This window comes from Podarcis muralis, chromosome 11 (genome assembly GCF_964188315.1).
Source record: "Podarcis muralis chromosome 11, rPodMur119.hap1.1, whole genome shotgun sequence".
Classification (NCBI taxonomy): domain Eukaryota; kingdom Metazoa; phylum Chordata; class Lepidosauria; order Squamata; family Lacertidae; genus Podarcis; species Podarcis muralis.
Window position 1 is genome coordinate 66,353,188 of NC_135665.1, and position 18,020 is coordinate 66,371,207.

Genomic DNA, 18,020 nt, shown 5'->3' on the forward strand with positions numbered 1-18,020 from the left:
GTCACTTTCCTCAGAGATTGAGATGTGGGGCCGTGTTCTCGAGGCTACCAACATGAGGGAGGCAGTGGAAGACAGGAGGGCCTGGCGTGCTCTGGTCCAGGGGGTCACCAAGAGGCCAGCAAGCACTACGTCAGGCAGAGGCAAACTCAGCCCTCCAGATGTTTTTGGCCTACAACTCCCATCATCTCTAGCTAACAGAACCAGTGGCCAGGGATGATGGGAATTGTAGTCCCAGAACATCTGGAGGGCCGAGGTTGCCTCTGCCTGCCCTACGTTGTCAATCCTGTAGGGGGACTGGCGAGCAGGAACTACGACTCCCAGAAGGCAATGGGAGAGCCGGCTCCTCCTCTTCCTCCTCCCCCCGCCCGTCCCGAGCCCTCCCCATTGGCCGGCTCCTCCGCCTCCGTATCTGGGCCAAGCCCGGCCCCGTCAGCCAATGGGAGCCGAGAGTGGGGCGCGGGGGCGTGGCTGGGCCGAGAGCCGTTGGGCTTGGCGGTTGCTTCAAGATGGCGGACGGAGGGGCGTCTCTTTCCCTCAGGCGGGGCTGGCGGGGCAGAGGCGACGGGGTTCCTGAGCATGGGCAGAGAGCCGCCTCCCTCCCTTGCCCCAGGAGCCAGGCCCCCCCCCCCCCCGCCAGCCTGCCTCTCTCTCCCTCTCCCTCTCTCGCCCTCCTCGGCAGGCTTGTGGTGGGGAGGGCTCGACAGGGCGGCTCCCCTTCCCTCCTGGAGCTCCTTCCAGGTCCCCATTCCGGGCCCAGCCGATTCCAGGTGTTGCTTGTGGGTCCCTTTGGTGGAAGTCGGGGGAACTTGGGGGTCTGCCGGTCCGGGGAAGAAGGGGCTGCTGGGGGGAGACGCACCTTGCCCGGCCCTGGGGGGCTCCTGTTTCCCATCTCTCCCGCCTGCCTCCGGAGCCTCTCCCCTTCCCCAAGGGACCCCAGAGCTGGGGACCCTGCCAAAGCCCCGTGTGAGTGCCTGGAGGCGGGTGGAGGATGGATGGCGGCCAGCAGATGGAGGCTGAATCCTGACAAGGCAGAAGGACTGTTTTTGGGGGACAGGGAGCGGGCAGGTGTGGGGGACTCCCTGGTCCTGAATGGGGTAATTGTGCCCCTGAAGGGCCAGGTGCGCAGCCTGGGAGTCATTCTGGACACACAGCTGTCCATGGAGGTTAATTCTGTGTCCAGGGCAGCTGTTTATCAGCTCCATCTGGTACGCAGGATGAGACCCTACCTGCCCGCGGACTGTCTGGCCAGAGTGGTGCATGCTCTGGTTATCTCCTGCTTGGACTGCTGCAATGCATTCTACGTGGGGCTACCTTGGAAGGTGACCCGGAAACTGCAACTAATCCAGAATGTGGCAGCCAGACTGGTGACTGGGAGCGGCCACCAAGACCACATAACACCGGTCTTGAAATACCTACATTGGCTCCCTGTACGTTTCCGAGCACAATTCAAAGTTGGTGCTGAACTTGAAAGCCCTAAACGGCCTCAAAGGCCCAGGATACCTGAAGGAGCGTCTCCACCCCGGACACCAGGGTCCAACTCCCGAGGGCCTTCTGGCGGTTCCCTCATTGCAAGAAGTGAGGTTACAGGGAAGCAGGCAGAGGGCCTTCTTGGTAGTGGTGCCTGCCCTGTGGAACGCCCTCCCACCAGGTGTCAGAACAAGAACTACCAGACTTTTAGAAGACATCTGAAGGCAGCCCTGCTTAGGGAAGCTTTTAATATTTAATGCTGTATTGTTTTTAACACTCAATTGGAAGCCGCCCAGAGGGGCTGGGGAAACTCAGACAGATGGGCAGGGTATAAGTAATAAATTTTATTATTATAAACAGACCTAGAGCCTATGCGTCCCTCCCTCCTTAGCACCAGAAGGAGGTGTCCCACTGTGTAGAGCTCGAAATGGAGGCTCAGCCCTCCAGGCTCCCAGAGGGAAAGTTAGCTGGTTCTTGGAAACCTGGGGTCACAGTTCTCCAAAAGGTGGCCACCCTGCACTAGTTCCCTCAGTCAGTTAGAGTGTGGTGCTGATAATAGCAAGGTTGCAGGTTTGATCCTCATAAAAAGGGCCACCTTCATTTTCCTGCATTTCAGGGGGCTGGGCTAGATGACCCTTAGGATTCCTTCCAGCTCTGCAGTTCTAGGATTCTAACATCTTCAAGGCTCTAAGGGGCAGGGGCACATCTTGCATCTTCAGCTTAAAAAGCTGGATGAGCAGCTTCCAATAACTCCATATGGTCATATTCTGGGTGCACGTAACTCTTCCTGCACCAGCTTCCCAAAGGTCGTGGCATCATGTTCCTTCTGGCCCTACCCTGGGAGTAGATCAAACAGTGAATAATTTCATTATACGCACTGACTTCCTGACAAATTACATCTGGGCTTTTGAGTTTCATTTGCCTGCCTAGCCAACTCCCTACTGATCCTTACTCAGAGGTATCAGAGAAGGTGAGACAGAGTTTTGTTGGCCTGCTTTTATATTCTGACTATTTTTACTGAAAAAAGAAAGAAATACTTTCATGAATAATTTTAACATCTTAACCCAACTGACAGTGAGTCCAACTTGTCTCTCTGCTATCACGAATTATTACTTTTTTGTCAGACCCAGGAAGGATTCCCGTTTGTGTGAAAACGTGTTCTCTGTATTGGCCTTTAGAAGTTAGTGCCATGTCAAGAAACATATGTCTCTTGAAGGTAGATGAATTTTCTATGACTAATTTCCTTCATGTTTCATCTACAAGCAGTTCTTTTTTTCAGGCAGATGATTCAATAGAATTGTTGCCACTCACTCCTTGGGTGCTGGCTGGGTCCTTCAAATCCAGAGAGAAGCTGGGGCTATTCCAAAACAGCCACCCCACATTGATATGTAGTGAATTACCGGTACATACTATAGGATGTTGCAGCCCCGAATGACAGAAGGGAACTTCCTCTAATTGCCTTGTGAAGAGTCTAGGAACAAGGCAGCAAAAATTATGCTTGGCCTCCTCTCTGGTCCTCTCCCTGGTCTTTGGTTCTGTGTTGTGATTGTTCCCTGTTCTAGCCACTGAAACATGGTTTGGAATAAGACTTGTGAACTTCATGATTATCAAAGAAATGGTAGGGAGGAGCATAAGCTAATTGCACATGGAATTATAAAACTTTATTAAGTGGCTGCTGCTTGATTCTCTTTTTCTCCTGCCTTCGTCTCTCCTTGCAGAAGAATGCCTGCGTCTTGCCCGAGGATTTAAATCATTTCTACCTGATGACGGATGGCTTCCACATGACTTGGAGTGTGAAGTTTGACGGTAAGAATAAGCCTTCCACACTTGGGACCAGTTTACTTGCAAGGTTGCCTTCCCCACTCAGCCACTTTGCTCTGCGGAACCAACACCGTTACAAACACCCCATAATACTCATTCTGTATATGTAATAAATCAATATTTTAGTGCAACAGTGCCCACACTTTAGAACTCCCTGCTTGTTGACAACAGGCAGGTGCCTTCACTGTACTCTTTTCAGAGCCTGCTAAAAAAATTATTGTTCAGGCAAGCCTATCCAGTAACAAAAAAGTATGACATGTATTTTAATCCGGTTTTTAGCTTACCGGTTTTAATGAATGGAGAGGATGTCGTTGGTTTATTGTGTTTTTGATCCTGTTTTTACTGGGTATTTTGTGTTTGTACCTTGTGTTTTTGTGCTGTGAACCATGCTATGATCTTCAGAGGATGGGCAGTATAAAGGTAAAGGGACCCCTGACCATTAGGTCCAGTCGTGACCGACTGGAGTTAAATAACTTTTGAATGTTTTTAAATAGCTGTTTTTAACTTTTTAAAAATAATTTTATCAATATCCTCTCTGAGAGTTTTTCTCACAAACAGTATATAAATGCTATGAAACACACACAGAATAAATACATTATTCTCTGATCAATAATTGCATCCAAACACCCATTTCCTTTGCTTAAGTTCTGTTCTGTCTTTAATTTGGGAAGTGGGGCAATGAAACGGGAGCTGTTCAGCAGCAGAAAGATTCCTATTTCAGGAGCAGTACTCCTCGTGCTGCCAATCCCATCTTTGCTGCTGTGACAGGCGCTTGCTTTTTGCAAAAAGCAAGCAAGCAAGCTGATATTTTTCTCCAGAGGGCACCATGTTCTGTGAGCCTTCTGTGCTCCTACAGAATTGTGGCATCCATGCCAGCAACCTAGTAATGGCTGCCTTTCTTCCAGACAACCCGATACCTCTTGGCTCCATGACCATCAACAGCATCTCCTAGCTAAACCAAATCAGAGCGTCGCCCGTCTACGCCTTGCCCAATGCCCCCATGCCGGCTGACTTGGAGGACACCAACAATGAAGGAGGTACTGCCCCACCTCACCCCTTTGTCCATGGGTGACCTTGGTCCTCCTCTCTGCCCCACCTGCTACCCCACCAAGTTTCTGTGACCTTATACACAAGCCCCACTGATGCCTAGCTTCCAAGCTCTGCTTGGTTTGAGTATTCCTTGCCCTGCACCCGGCGAGAATGCCTGCCTGCCTTGCTCAGCCTTTTTTTTCTCCCCAAAGGTAACGCAGGTCAGCCGGAGAAACCTCACTTGGACTCACAGAGCCTGGTGTTTGAGCTGGAACCATGCGGAGGGAATGGGAAGGTCTGCCTTGTGTACAAGAACACTAAGCCAGGTATGTTGTGTGATACCAGTAGCCCAAGAGCTGTCTTCACTAATCGACCTCATCTGCAAACTCCAGTTAGCTATTGTCTTTGTGGGAGATGTTTTGGACTACTGTTCCTAGCACCAGACAGTTGTGCTGGCTGAGAGTGATGGGCTTTGTAGTCCAGAACATCTGGAGGGAACCAGGTTGACAAAGGGTGTCATCTATGATGGCCTGTGATGAAGTTTTCCTGAAGCAAGCTATGCTTTGTTGTTGTTGTTAATATTATTATTAAAATTTGTATACCGCCCTTCATCCACAGATCTCAGGGCAGTTCACCACATAAAATTACTATATCTATATATATGCATAATAAAAGCGAGAAGAAAAGCAAACATCCCCCTCACCCAGCACATTTAGAAAGATATCGGAGATCACTCAGCCAAAGGCTTGGTTGAAGAGGAACGTTTTCACCTGGCGCCTAAAGATAGGTAGCGAAGGTGCCAGGTGAGCCTTCCTGGAGAGGGCCTTTCACAAACAGGGAGCCACTGCAGAAAAGGCCTGTTCTTGTGTGGCCACCCTCCGGACCTCTTGTGGAGGAAGCACCCGAAGAAGGGCCTCAGAGGATCAATTTCCCTTGGAAATGCCTTTATCCTTTGTAGAAAGCACTGAGGCCCAGTTCGTCATCCCTAGGCCTCAGAGTTCCTTATTAAACCCCCTTGAAAGGTGGGGTGGTCTATTAGTCTCTCTTCTCACTTCCAGGTGTCACCTCGGATTCTGAGATCTGGCTTCTGGACTGAGCTCTCTACTGGCATTTCCTCACCAAAACCTTCACCGCTTACTACCTGCTCCTGATCACCCAGCTGGGACTGCCGCATTGGCAGTATGCCTTCACCAGCTATGGCATCAGCCCCCAGGCAAAGGTGAGAGAACGACAGACGGCCCGTCCCTTTTCCTAGGGTCTGCCGCTCCTCCCCATTCTGCCTTCACAAAAGCCCTGCGAAGGAGGTCAGGCTGAGAGTGAGTGATTGGCCCAAGGTCACCCAGTGAGCTTCATGGCCAAATGGGAATTTGAACCCCGGCCTCCCAGGCCCTAGACCGACATTCTAATCAAGTGTGTCTCAAACTTGGGTCCCCAGCTGTTGTCTGGACCCAAGTTTGAGAAACACTGTAGGTGTGGAGGACTCCTTAGTCCTGAACAGGGTAACTGTGCCCCTGAAGGAGCAGGTGCGCAGCCTGGGAGTCATTTTGGACTCACAGCTGTCCATGGAGGCACAGGTCAATTCTGTGTCCAGGGCGGCTGTCAACCAGCTCCATCTGGTACGCAGGATGAGACCCTCCCTGCCCGCAGACTGTCTCGTCAGAGTGGTGCATGCTCTGGTTATATCCCGCTTGGACTACTGCCATGCGCTCTACATGGGGCTCCCTTTGAAGGTGACCCAGAAACTACAACTAATCCAGAACGCGGCAGCTAGACTGGGGACTGGGAGCGGCCGCCAAGACCACATAACACCGGTCTTGAAAGACCTACATTGGCTCCCACTACATTTCCAAGCACAGTTCAAAGTGTTGGTGCTGACCTTGAAAGCCCTAAACAGCCTCTGTGCAGTATACCTGAAGGAGCGTCTCCACCCCCATTGTTCTGCCCAGACACTGAGGTCCAGCGCTGAGTACCTGCTGGTGGTTCCCTCACTGCAAGAAGAAAGGTACAGGGAACCAGGCAGAGGGCCTTCTCGGTAGTGGCGCCCGCCCTTTGGAACGCCCTCCTATCAGATGTCAAAGAGAAAAACAACTACCACACTTTTAGAAGACATCTGAAGGCAGCCCTGTTTAGGGAAGCTTTTAATGTTTAATAGGTCATTGCATTTTAATATTCCGTTGGAAGCCACCCAGAGTGGCTGAGATAACCCAGCCAGATGGACAGGGTATAAATAATAAATTATTATTATTATTATAAATTATTATATGGTGAGAGCCAGTGTGGTGTAGTGGTTAAGAGCGGTAGTCACGTAATCTGGGTAACCGGGTTCGCGTCTCCGCTCCTCCACATGCAGCTGCTGGGTGACCTTGGGCCAGTCACACTTCTTTGAAGTCTCTCAGCCCCACTCACCTCACAGAGTGTTTGTTGTGGGGGAGGAAGGGAAAGGAGATTGTTAGCCGCTTTGAGACTCCTTAAAAGGGAGTGAAAGGCGGGATATCAAATCCAAACTCTTCTTCTTCTTCTTCTATTATACCACTATGTCACACCACCTCTACACTGACTGGCTGCTGCTCTCCAGGGCTTCAGGTGACATGGCGGGGGTCTCTCCCAGCCCTCCTTGGAGATACCAGTGGGGATTTGCATGCAATATACTCTTGCTTCTGAACTCATCCTTTTGAGCCAGGGCTGAAGTTCTTCCATTCCCTTGCTCTGATCTGCAGCACTTCCACTTTCCCAGAGAGGCATTTGGACACTGACTCCAGGATTTGGGGGGCAGCAGCTGTTCCCAGCCCCACTTGGAGACCCCCAGGGATTGAACTCTGCATCCAACGCACACACTCTGACACTGAAGCACAATTTCCCCCTCAAATACGCCATGCAACATGAGCTTAGGATATTACCATGCTGTGGTGTGATATCTCTTCTGCAGTTCTGTGCCAAGAAAGCCCCACAAAGGGTAGTAGTAATTTATTTATTTATCTAGCTAGCCAGCTAGTTAGCAGGTCATCCAGGGATTGAATTAGAGATCTGCTCTATCCCAAGCAGACCCCCTTCTGTCCCTGAGCCCGTCTAGTGGGATTCCTGTCTGAGGCCTCTGGTCCCACAGCCGGCAGATAACAAGCCAGGAGCCAGGCCTGGAGACACCCCCCACCCTTCCATCGCTCACCTTCCTCCTCTGTCGTGTGCAGCATTATTTTTATCGCCAATTTTGAATAGAAGAAGAAGAAGAAGAGTTTGGATTTGATATCCCGCCTTTCACTCCCTTTAAGGAGTCTCAAAGCGGCTAACAATCTCCTTTCCCTTCCTCCCCCACAACAAACACTCTGTGAGGTGAGTGGGGCTGAGAGACTTCAAAGAAGTGTGACTGGCCCAAGGTCACCCAGCAGCTGCATGTGGAGGAGTGGAGACGCGAACCCGGTTCCCCAGATTACGAGACTACCGCTCTTAACCACTACACCACACTGGCTCTCTAGAATAGTTATCAGACGGACGATTTGACAGACAGGGCTAGGAGCCTAAAGTCCTCTGCGTCAGGGCAACCTTTGCGTTCCAGAGCCATGCCTGTTTGGGATCCTCCGAGTTCCCTGGTTTACCTTTCTTTTACCTGTCCTGCATCTCCCAACAAGAGACTCCCTCCACTTCCTCTGTGCCATGCCCAACTTCGTGAACTTCTATCGTGCTGCCTCTTGCTTACCTTTTCTCCTGACCAAAAAGTCCTAACCTCAGCCACCTTCCTTCATAGGGGATTCGCTCCACCCCCTTGATAATTTTGGTTGCCCTTTTCTGAACTTTTCCCAACAGGCCTGCCCTGCAGGGAGTGCCCTTTGCTGCTCCTCACTTTCCCCTTTCCTTTTCCAGCAAAGGTCCAACATGTACAAGCCCATCCACTGTCAACTGACAGAGCAGCTCTCTGAGGAGGCCGATTCCTTCGTGAACAAGCTGGACCCAAACAAGGTCTTCCTGACATTGCACAGAAACCAGAAACCTTAAAGTCATGTGGGTCTCCCTTGCTGATTCCAGGATCCTTCTGGTCAAGACCAGACCTGGAGGCAGGGATAGTCTTCAAACAACGACTAAACCTGCCTCCTCAGTAATGACACGGTCTGGACTTAGCGTAACTCCTGCTGCCTGTGATCACTGAGATCGGATGTCCCAGGACACACACACACACCGTGGAACATGCCCCAGCCATTCTCTTGGCTGGGGGCCACACTCAGGCAGCCCTGACCCTCTCCCCTTAAGAACAGAACTATACAAAACTATATCTATCCACAACCCAACACCCGCCCACCCCCAACAGAGAAAGAAACACACAAACAAAAGAACATACCAAAAAAGCACAATTTAAAACACCACAGATAAAATATAATTTAAAAACTATTAAAAAGAAGAGCCCTCTCTGCCAAGTAGCAGCCGCAGTCCTTGTGAAGCCTGTCAGCCTCCCCCCCCCCCCAGCCAGGTGGAGAGAAGCAGGGCCCTCAGGCTCCCGGCAGGCAGTCCTGGGTGGCAGCGGCAGCAGCGGTCCTTTCTAGGGCCTGTCAGCCCCCCCCCCCCCCAAGCCAGGTGGAAGAGTGGACAAGATTCCATAGGCTTTCGTTGTCAACAATTCTATTGTTCGTCTCTGAAGGCACTTTGGAATTCTACCACACAAACCTAAAAAGAGGGTTGCGGGAGAAAAACAGTTCTTTTAAATAACTATATTTTGAATGTTGTAGATAAAAAGTGGTATATAAGCACTTGTAATTAATTCATAAATTGAGGGTGAAAGAAATTCATTTCACAAAGGCATCGCAGGGACCAAGGCTGATCCGCAACCTAAAGGTATTAGCATTTGATGCAGCTCACAGCAGGGAAATGTCAGGTATCCGAGGGTTAGACTCTGAACCTGAGCAATTGTATTTAACATGTCTGGGGGGCATTGTTTTGTTAAATATCAGCCGAAAAATCTCTCACGGCTTTTGGATTCAGCAAAACCCAGTGGAGGCCGCAGGGAAACTGGGAGGCCACACCTGCACACATCTGGCCCGTTGTCCCAGGCCAGGTGAGCAAGAGGTCTTCTTTCTACTGACATCATTTCACCCCTGGTGCTGCCGCAAATAATGTTGTGACCTCGTTTCTCAAGGGGCTTGGGGGCCACTAGCAACGCTAGTGTATTTTAATTAATTGGTGTCTTTTTTTATGCATATTGTGTTGTTTTTATGATGTTAGCCGCTCTGAGCCCGGCCTCAGCTGGGGTGGGCGGGATACAAATAAAAAATTATAATTATTATTAAAAGGGAACACAAATGCCAAATTAAAACTAAATATATCCCACTGACTTTGGGGGGGGGGGGGGGAAGAAAACACACTCACTCTCTATGGAGGTCGCTGTGTACCAGCGTTGCTAAGGGCCCCCAAGCCCCTGGAGACATGAGGTCACAGCACTATGACAACATGATGAAATGATGTCAGTGGAAAGGATTTAACTGAGTCTCAGTGTAACTGTTTGAATGACTTGTCCAAAGATACTAATATCATTATAAAACCAGCTGACAAGGGTGGGGTCATTTTAATTATGAATAGACAAGACTATCTAGATGAGGCCAAGGCCAACTTTCAGACTCTCTGTTTTCCCTGAAAACCGCGAAAGACCCTACAGACTCGAGAGCCACACTTCTCCAAACAGCACTCGGACATGCAGACACAATGGACTTCCTAAATAAACACATTTCCATTCCTCATTCCACCTTATCCCCGCATCCCGGTTTTCTATTGTCTGCTTAAAATACATAAGATTATTGGTGCCCCCCCACCCCCCGGCAGACCCAGAGTTTCGGGCTCAGGGTCTATCTTGGAACCTGTTGCTAAATACTTAGACTCGTTCTTACCAAAATATGCTAAAGACACCCTGGCAGATTTTCAAGATACAGCACATTTCATCCAACAGGTTGAACAGCTGCAAGTACCTGAAGCCACTATTTTTGCTTCTTTGGGTGTGGCTTCACTGTACACTAATATTTCTCTGGAAGAAAGACGCCATCTTATTCAACAAGTGTGGGAATCCAGGCCGGATCCGCATCCGCCTTCTTGAGTTTTTGCTAGATTTATTAGATAGTTTTTTTAGATCACTTTTATTTTCAATCTCAAGGTGTAGCCATGGGATCTCCTTTTGTGACCAACATCTTTATGATTTTATTTGGAAAAACACACATATTGAATAACAATCCATATTCTGAGTCTCTGCTGCATTATTGCAGGTATATAACATGATCTGTTGGTTTTTTTTGTTCAGCAATGGACATGACTTTTTACAGTTTGCCACCTGAATTAACTCCATACACCTCTCCCTCTCCTTTTCAGGACAACACGGCACCAACCTTTGTACGTTTTTAGATGTGGAAGTGGTGAAACATGATGGGTACTTATGTGTTAAACCCTTTCATAAACCCACTGACTGTAACTCCTTACTTCACTACTCTTCTTTTCATCCTAAGCATCTTAAGGACAATTTACCATATGGGCAATTGTTGAGGATCAAGAGGAATTCCTCACTGAATAGTGATTTTTTCACTGCGGCTGAAACACTTTCTAATTCCCTGTCAGCGAGGGGGTACCCGGAGCGTGTCATTTCTCAGGCAAGAAGCAGGTCTCTGGCTAAGGAACACCCTTCACTATTTCTCCCCATTCATCATACTCAGTCCACGGAACATATTACAGGCTCCTGAGAATTTTCTACTCATTCTGATTGGATTATCAGGATCCTCAGGAAACACTGGCATTCACTGTGGAACATTCAAGGCTGTGCTGATTTCCCTCTCATTGGCCTTCAAAAAAAACTTTCTCTGTCAAAGATTTTTTAGTTCATACTGATCTGATACCGGTTCCCACACCCACCAATTCCTTGGTGGTGGGTCATTATAGATGCGGCAGATATTTGTCTTGCACTCTCACATTACAGGCAAAAGAAATTTAAGGTGCCAACTTTAGATTCACCCTTCACAATCTGAGCACTTGCCAAACCAGAGATGGAGTGTCTCTAATACGATGTCCCTCTAACTTGTTTCATATTGGTTCCACTGTACGCTCTGTCAGCGCCCGTGTTGGGGAGCATCGCTCCCGTATTAGAAACAAAGTGATGGAGGCTCCCATGGTGGATCACTTGGTGAAGCACAATCCTGCTGACACAGACTTGCTTTATACGGTTTAATGGGTCAGCCAGAAGAAACCTGGGATGAGGAGGGACTTTGTCAAACTGTTACATCAGCAAGAAGCCAGGTTGATTTTCCTTTTTTAAATCCTAACCCCCCAAAGGTTTAAACACTGAACTAGACCTAAATTGTTTTGTGTAATTCCAGGTTTGGGTTTGCAGTTGTAAGTGTTGCTGTTATCTGTATTGCTGGTGTTGTGTATGTTAGGTGCTGCATTTTTAAATCTGGGAGAACAATTGGCTGGACCTTGTTCCTCTGGACCTCTGCATGCACCTGTGGCCTCACAAGCACCGGCAGGAGTTGGCAAGTTATTTGGCCAGCAGGGGCCTGGGCAACACTGGGTTGGTAACTAGACTGCTGGGCCTCTGGCTCATCCCACTGCGGCCCCTCCTACTCCGTTGGATCAGTTTTGTTCTTTTTTCCAAACTCTGGGAAGACTACCGGTTCGGCCTGATTATTTCGGGCCACTGTTTGCATCTCTGGCCTCACCAGCACTGGCAGGATATTGCCAGCAGGGGCCTCCTCTTCATCCCAGTCCACTGGATAAAGTTTGTTCTTTTTTCCAAACTCTGGGAAGACTACTGGCTCTACCTTATTTTTTCGGGCCACTGTGCAGATCTCTGGCCTCACCAATGCCGGCAGCATACTGCCTGCAGGGGCCTCATCCTCGTATGATGGGTAAATTTTATTTTTTTTATTTTTCTTCAGGAAAAAAAGCCATCCTGAAAGAAAGGACACCAGAAGAGCAACTCAGCAAAAAGAACTCACCAAATAAGATACATTTAATACATAGTGTTGGTTTTGACCTTATCAGAAGTAGTTTCTAGTAAATGACTCTGCAATTGTTATTATACAGCCTTGAGTCTGGCCTGCTGCTGCAGCAACCCTGGCAGTACTACCGGCTCTACTTTGTTATTTCGGGCCACTGTTTGCATCTCTGGTCTCACCAGCACTGGCAGGATTTGGCCAGCAGGAGCCTGGGCAACACTAGGCTGCTGGTCATCCCGCTGCCCCTTCTCCTCCTCTGGATGAATTTTTGTCTTTCTTATCTTTTTAAGAAAGCCATCCTGCAGGAAAGGAAATGGCCCACATAAGCAACTCAGCAAAAGGAACTCACCAAATAAGCTACATTTTATTATGTTATGTTCCTAGTGTTGGTTTTGACTTTATCAGAAGTTGTTGTTGTTGTTTTTGTTGTTTAGTCGTGTCCGACTCTTCGTGACCCCATGGACCAGACTCTGCAATTGTTATCATACAGCCTTGAGTCTAGCCTGCTGCTCTGGGAAGACTACCGGCTCGCCCTGATTATTTCGGGCCACTGTTCGCATCTCTGGCCTCACCAGCACTGGCAGGATATAGCCAGCAGGGGCCTCCTCTTCATCCCAGTCCACTGGATAAATTTTGTTCTTTTTTCCAAACTCTGGGAAGACTACCAGCTCTACCTTATTATTTCAGGCCACTGTTCGCATCTCCGGCCTCACCAATGCTGGCAGCATACTGCCTGCAGGGGCCTCATCCTCGTATGATGGGTAGATTTTGGGTTTTTTTTTAGAAAAAAAGCCATCCTGAAAGAAAGGACATCAGAAGAGCAACTCAGCAAAAGGAACTCACCAAATAAGCTACATTTTAATATGTTATGTCCCTAGTGTTGGTTTTGACCTTATCAGAAGTAGTTTCTAGTAAATGACTCTGCAATTGTTATTATACAGCCTCACGTCTTGCCTGCTGCTGTACCAACCCTGGCAGTACTACCAGCTCTACTTTGTTATTTCGGGCCACTGTTTGCATCTCTGGCCTCACCAGCACTGGCAGGATTTGGCTAGCAGGAGCCTGGGCAACACTAGGCTGCTGGTCATCCCACTGCCCCTTCTCCTCCTCTGGATGAATTTTTCTCTTTCTTATCTTTTTAAGAAAGAAAGCCATCCTGCAAGAAAGGAAATGGCCCACATAAGCAACTCAGCAAAAGGAACTCACCAAATAAGCTACATTTTATTATGTTATGTTCCTAGTGTTGGTTTTGACTTTATCAGAAGTAGTTTCTAGTAAACGACTTTGCAATTGTTATTATACAGCCTATTACGTTTGCACTTGTTTCCATTGGATCTAATGATCAGCCGTTACAGCAGTTTAAACCCAAATCTTCCTTTGGTCCACCTAATTCCAACCCATCTATCACACTGTTCCACCAATTGGTGCTCGGTGATCTAGACAAACTTGAAAAGAGCCCTCCCCACTTTGGTGGGTATCTCCATTAGAAGTAATTTCAATTAATATTTATAAAGATAATTATGAAAAAATCTGGAATAGAATAAAAAGGAATCCAGAAATATGTAGGATGAATTTATCATTATTAGGAAGAATTGTGGCAATCAAGATGAACATTATTTATGGCAGCACCAGGGGTGAAATTATGTCAGTAGAAAGGAGACCTCTTGCTCACCTGGCCTGGGACAATGGGCCAGGTGTGTGCAGGTGTGTCTTCCCAGTTTCCCTGCGGCCTCCACTGGGTTTTGCTGAATCCAAAAGCCGTGTGAGATTTTTCAGCCAAGCAGGTCAAGGCAATATATTTATTAAAGTAAAGTAAATTTATCAAATTTCTATGACACCCTTCATCTGAGGATCATATGCTTGTTTGGGAAATCTACAATTTAAAAGCAATTAAACACTGATAAAATTAAAACTGTGTGGTGTTGTTGTTTAGTCGTTTATTCGTGTCCGACTCTTCGTGACCCCATGGACCAGAGCACGCCAGGCACTCCTGTCTTCCACTGCATACAAATTAAAATATTTTACCATACAAATACTTGCAATAAAAACAGCACAGCACAGGCCCTTTCATTAAAAGCTTTGTTATTTTATATTCATGTATACTTTGCTTACCATTGAATTGTCGGTCACCCAGTCCAACCCCCTGCAATGCAAACCCACGACCCTGAGATTCCAAGTCATGTGTTCTATAAACTGAGCTAGAGTCTTGTTCAAAATTTTAGGCCTTTATAGTGCAATCCTATACACATTGACTCAGAAGTTCTTTTAAGTTCAATGAATTTATTCCCAGATAAATGGGTAGAGATCCCTGCAGCCTTACAGCGAAGGCTCCTCAGATTGTAGGAATTTATTTTTTTTAAGTTGCAAAATATTTTGTACTTCTTTGTTTTTACCACATGAGGGCCTGATTTAGGCAAAAAAGGCCTTATGATCTTTGGATGGGCAACAGTTATGTTGACCCTGTGTGAGTGGGGGAATCTAGACACATAAAAATGCTGTGAAAATGCTTTTTAAAAGCTTTTTAAAGAATATATTGAATTTGCCATAAGCTCACCATTGCCATTTATTGTCACATTTGCATAACGCACTTAAAACATATTTGCGACTTCCAGCACAGACTGCCATGGCGTGCAGTGGACTCATGAAAGCGGACTCTGACTGTGCAGTTAATTAAGAATAATATGAGTAATTATCCTTGTGACACCCCCACCCCCCCGGGTGAGGGAGGGCGAGCTTTGACTGGCAAATCGTCCGTTAACTGTCTCTCTGACCGAATGCGGGGGCCCTGAGTGCTCTCCAATGTGGCCACCGTGAGTGGGAGTACTTAACATTTTTTAAGATAAAAAATGTGGACTGGAATTCTCCTGGCCGATCTTTTTGGCCGCGGAGAATTGCTGCTTTGTGTCTAGCCGGCTGCTGGTTGGCTGCTGGTGCTGGACCAGGGAAGGCAGCCAGCTGCCCCTGAGTCTCTGTCTGGGCTGCTGTAGGATGGTGATGGCTGTACCAGTATTGGGAAGACCTTCAAGCTGCTTCTCCTTGGCCTTCACAGTTGCTGGAAATACTTTTGATGAACTTTTCTTCATCTCCTTTAAGAAGAAAGCCATCCTGCAAGAGAGGAAATGACCCACTGGTTGGTTAGCTCATTTGGAGCCCCTTTGTGTTTTTTTAAAAATATTTTTTATTAGGAATTTCAACACAACAATTTATTAAAAATACATCATCCTCCCTTCTCCCCCCCAAAAAGAAACCCCCCCCCAGCTACTCTCTCTGGTTTTTCAGTACATGTTATTCTCTGCTTATTATAAAGTTGTAACGATCCTTAATTTATCTATCTGTATATTACCAATAAAAAGTTTGTGAATGTTTATTCGAAACCTGCCAAGGAGTCCGGTTCATTTTGTTGTTTATTTGGATCCCCTTTGGACATAAGTCCACCAGAAGAGCAACTCAGCAAAAAGAACTCACCCTGAGGTCTGGATAAGTAACCAGCCGGACTCTATCCCAAAATTTTTAATGTAACCAGGTCTGCTAGTGACATCACATCATAGTCGGACGTAGATGAACGATATTCCGCTCTAGGTCCTTTACCCCAGAAACAGGGATTCGGAAATGATAAACGGGATTTTTGAGGGGCAGACATCCCTGGCAAAGGAAGAGATATTAATAGTCAACAACTCATCCCGCACCTCAACATTGGAGGAAGAGCAGGTCTTCCAGCTAGGACTGGGCTTTGTGCCCAAGCCGCATTATAATGCCTTTCGCACCAGAGTACATTTACACAAGCTTGTGCGCAATATCAAGCGGCTGCTGCTGCTGTTGTTGTTTAGTTGTGTCCGCCTCTTCGTGACCCCCTGGACCAGAGCATGCCAGGCCCTCCTGTCTTCCACTGCCTCAAGGGCCAGGCAAGATGCGTCTCCCTCCAGCAGCCCCTTCTTCCCTGGAACGGCAGACACCAAAGTATCCCTGACTTCCACCAAGGTAAAGGTAAAGGTACCCCTGCCCGTACGGGCCAGTCTTGACAGACTCTAGGGTTGTGCGCCCATCTCATTGAAGAGGCCGGGGGCCAGCGCTGTCCGGAGACACTTCCGGGTCACGTGGCCAGCGTGACAAGCTGCATCTGGCGAGCCAGAGCCGCACACGGAAACGCCGTTTACCTTCCCGCTAGTAAGCGGTCCCTATTTATCTACTTGCACCCGGGAGTGCTTTCGAACTGCTAGGTTGGCAGGCGCTGGGACCGAGCAACGGGAGCGCACCCTGCCGCGGGGATTCGAACCGCCGACCTTTCGATCGGCAAGCCCTAGGCACTGAGGCTTTTACCCACAGCGCCACCCGCGTCCCTGACTTCCACCAAAGGGACCCACAAACAACACCTGGAATCAGCTGCAGCGGCTCTGAGTTGGCGGGGAAAGCGGAAAACCCCGAGTTCAAGTCTCCGCTCCGCTGTGGCCGGAATGGAGACTTGGAAGGTGGTCCAGGAGGGGAAGGTAACCAAAATGGTCCAAGGCCTGGAAACGATGCCTTATGAGGAACGGCTAAGGGAGCTGGGCATGTTTAGCCTGGAGAAGAGGAGGTTCAGGGGTGATATGATAGCCATGTTCAAATATATATATATATATATATATATATATTTGCTTTCGTAGATTTTCACGGGTATAGGAATGCAGGTTTTGGTGTCCTCGGGTGTCTTCCCGTGTAAAAGTTGGGGTGTCTAGGCGACGTTTCGACCTCGTCGAAACGTCGCCTAGACACCCCAACTTTTACACGGGAAGACACCCGAGGACACCAAAACCTGCATATATATATATATATATATATATATATATATATATATATATATTAAATTTTATTTACGAAAGATACACATTTTACATTATAGTACAAATAAATACATACACAAAAAAAGAAAAATAGAGAACAAAAGAAGAAAAAAGAAAAGAAAAGCAAAGAGAAAAGAGAAGAAAAAAAACCAAACAGGACATATACAGTTACAAATAACAGAACTTCCGTCCAACTCGGTCTTGGAATTACCTATTCTTATATTACTTCTACAGTATTGCTAAAACGTTATACATCGATGATTTTAGTTATCGTCTACTGATAAATTATTTATTCCCTGGATGGTCTCAAAATAAATTAAAAATTTATTCCATTCGTCAAAGGCCTGGAAACGATGCCTTATGAGGAACGGCTAAGGGCATGTTTAGCCTGGAGAAGAGGAGGTTGAGGGGTGATATGATAGCCATGTTCAAATATATAAAAGGATGTCACATAGAGGAGGGAGAAAGGTTGTTTTCTGCTGCTCCAGAGAAGCGGACATGGAGCAATGGATCCAAACTACAAGAAAGAAGATTCCACCTAAACATGAGGAAGAACTTCCTGACAGTAAGAGCTGTTCGACAGTGGAATTTGCTGCCAAGGAGTGTGGTGGAGTCTCCTTCTTTGGAGGTCTTTAAGCAGAGGCTTGACAACCATATGTCAGGAGTGCTCTGATGGTGTTTCCTGCTTGGCAGGGGGTTGGACTCGATGGCCCTTGTGGTCTCTTCCAACTCTATGATTCTAAGGGGAGCCGCCATGTCGAGCCCTCCCCACCACAAGCCTGCCGAGGAGGGCGAGAGAGGGAGAGGGAGAGGGAGAGGCAGGCTGGCGGGGGGGGGGGCTGGCTCCTGGGGCAAGGGAGGGAGGCGGCTCTCTGCCCATGCTCAGGAACCCCGTCGCCTCTGCCCCGCCAGCCCCTCCTGAGGGAAAGAGACG

The 18,020-nt window shown here is 47.9% G+C and overlaps 2 pseudogenes across 1 annotated transcript; both read left to right on the plus strand.

The window, feature by feature from the left end:
* Positions 1 to 276: 276 nt before the first annotated feature.
* LOC114606290 (tubulin polyglutamylase complex subunit 2-like) lies at positions 277 to 10,760 on the plus strand (annotated as a pseudogene). Its single transcript, XR_013394738.1, has 7 exons — positions 277 to 767; positions 3,186 to 3,273; positions 4,194 to 4,325; positions 4,530 to 4,643; positions 5,376 to 5,536; positions 8,173 to 8,268; positions 10,654 to 10,760. The product of XR_013394738.1 is annotated as a tubulin polyglutamylase complex subunit 2-like (transcript).
* Positions 10,761 to 11,018: 258 nt separating this feature from the next.
* LOC144329247 (uncharacterized) lies at positions 11,019 to 14,184 on the plus strand (annotated as a pseudogene).
* The last annotated feature ends 3,836 nt before the right edge of the window (positions 14,185 to 18,020 follow it).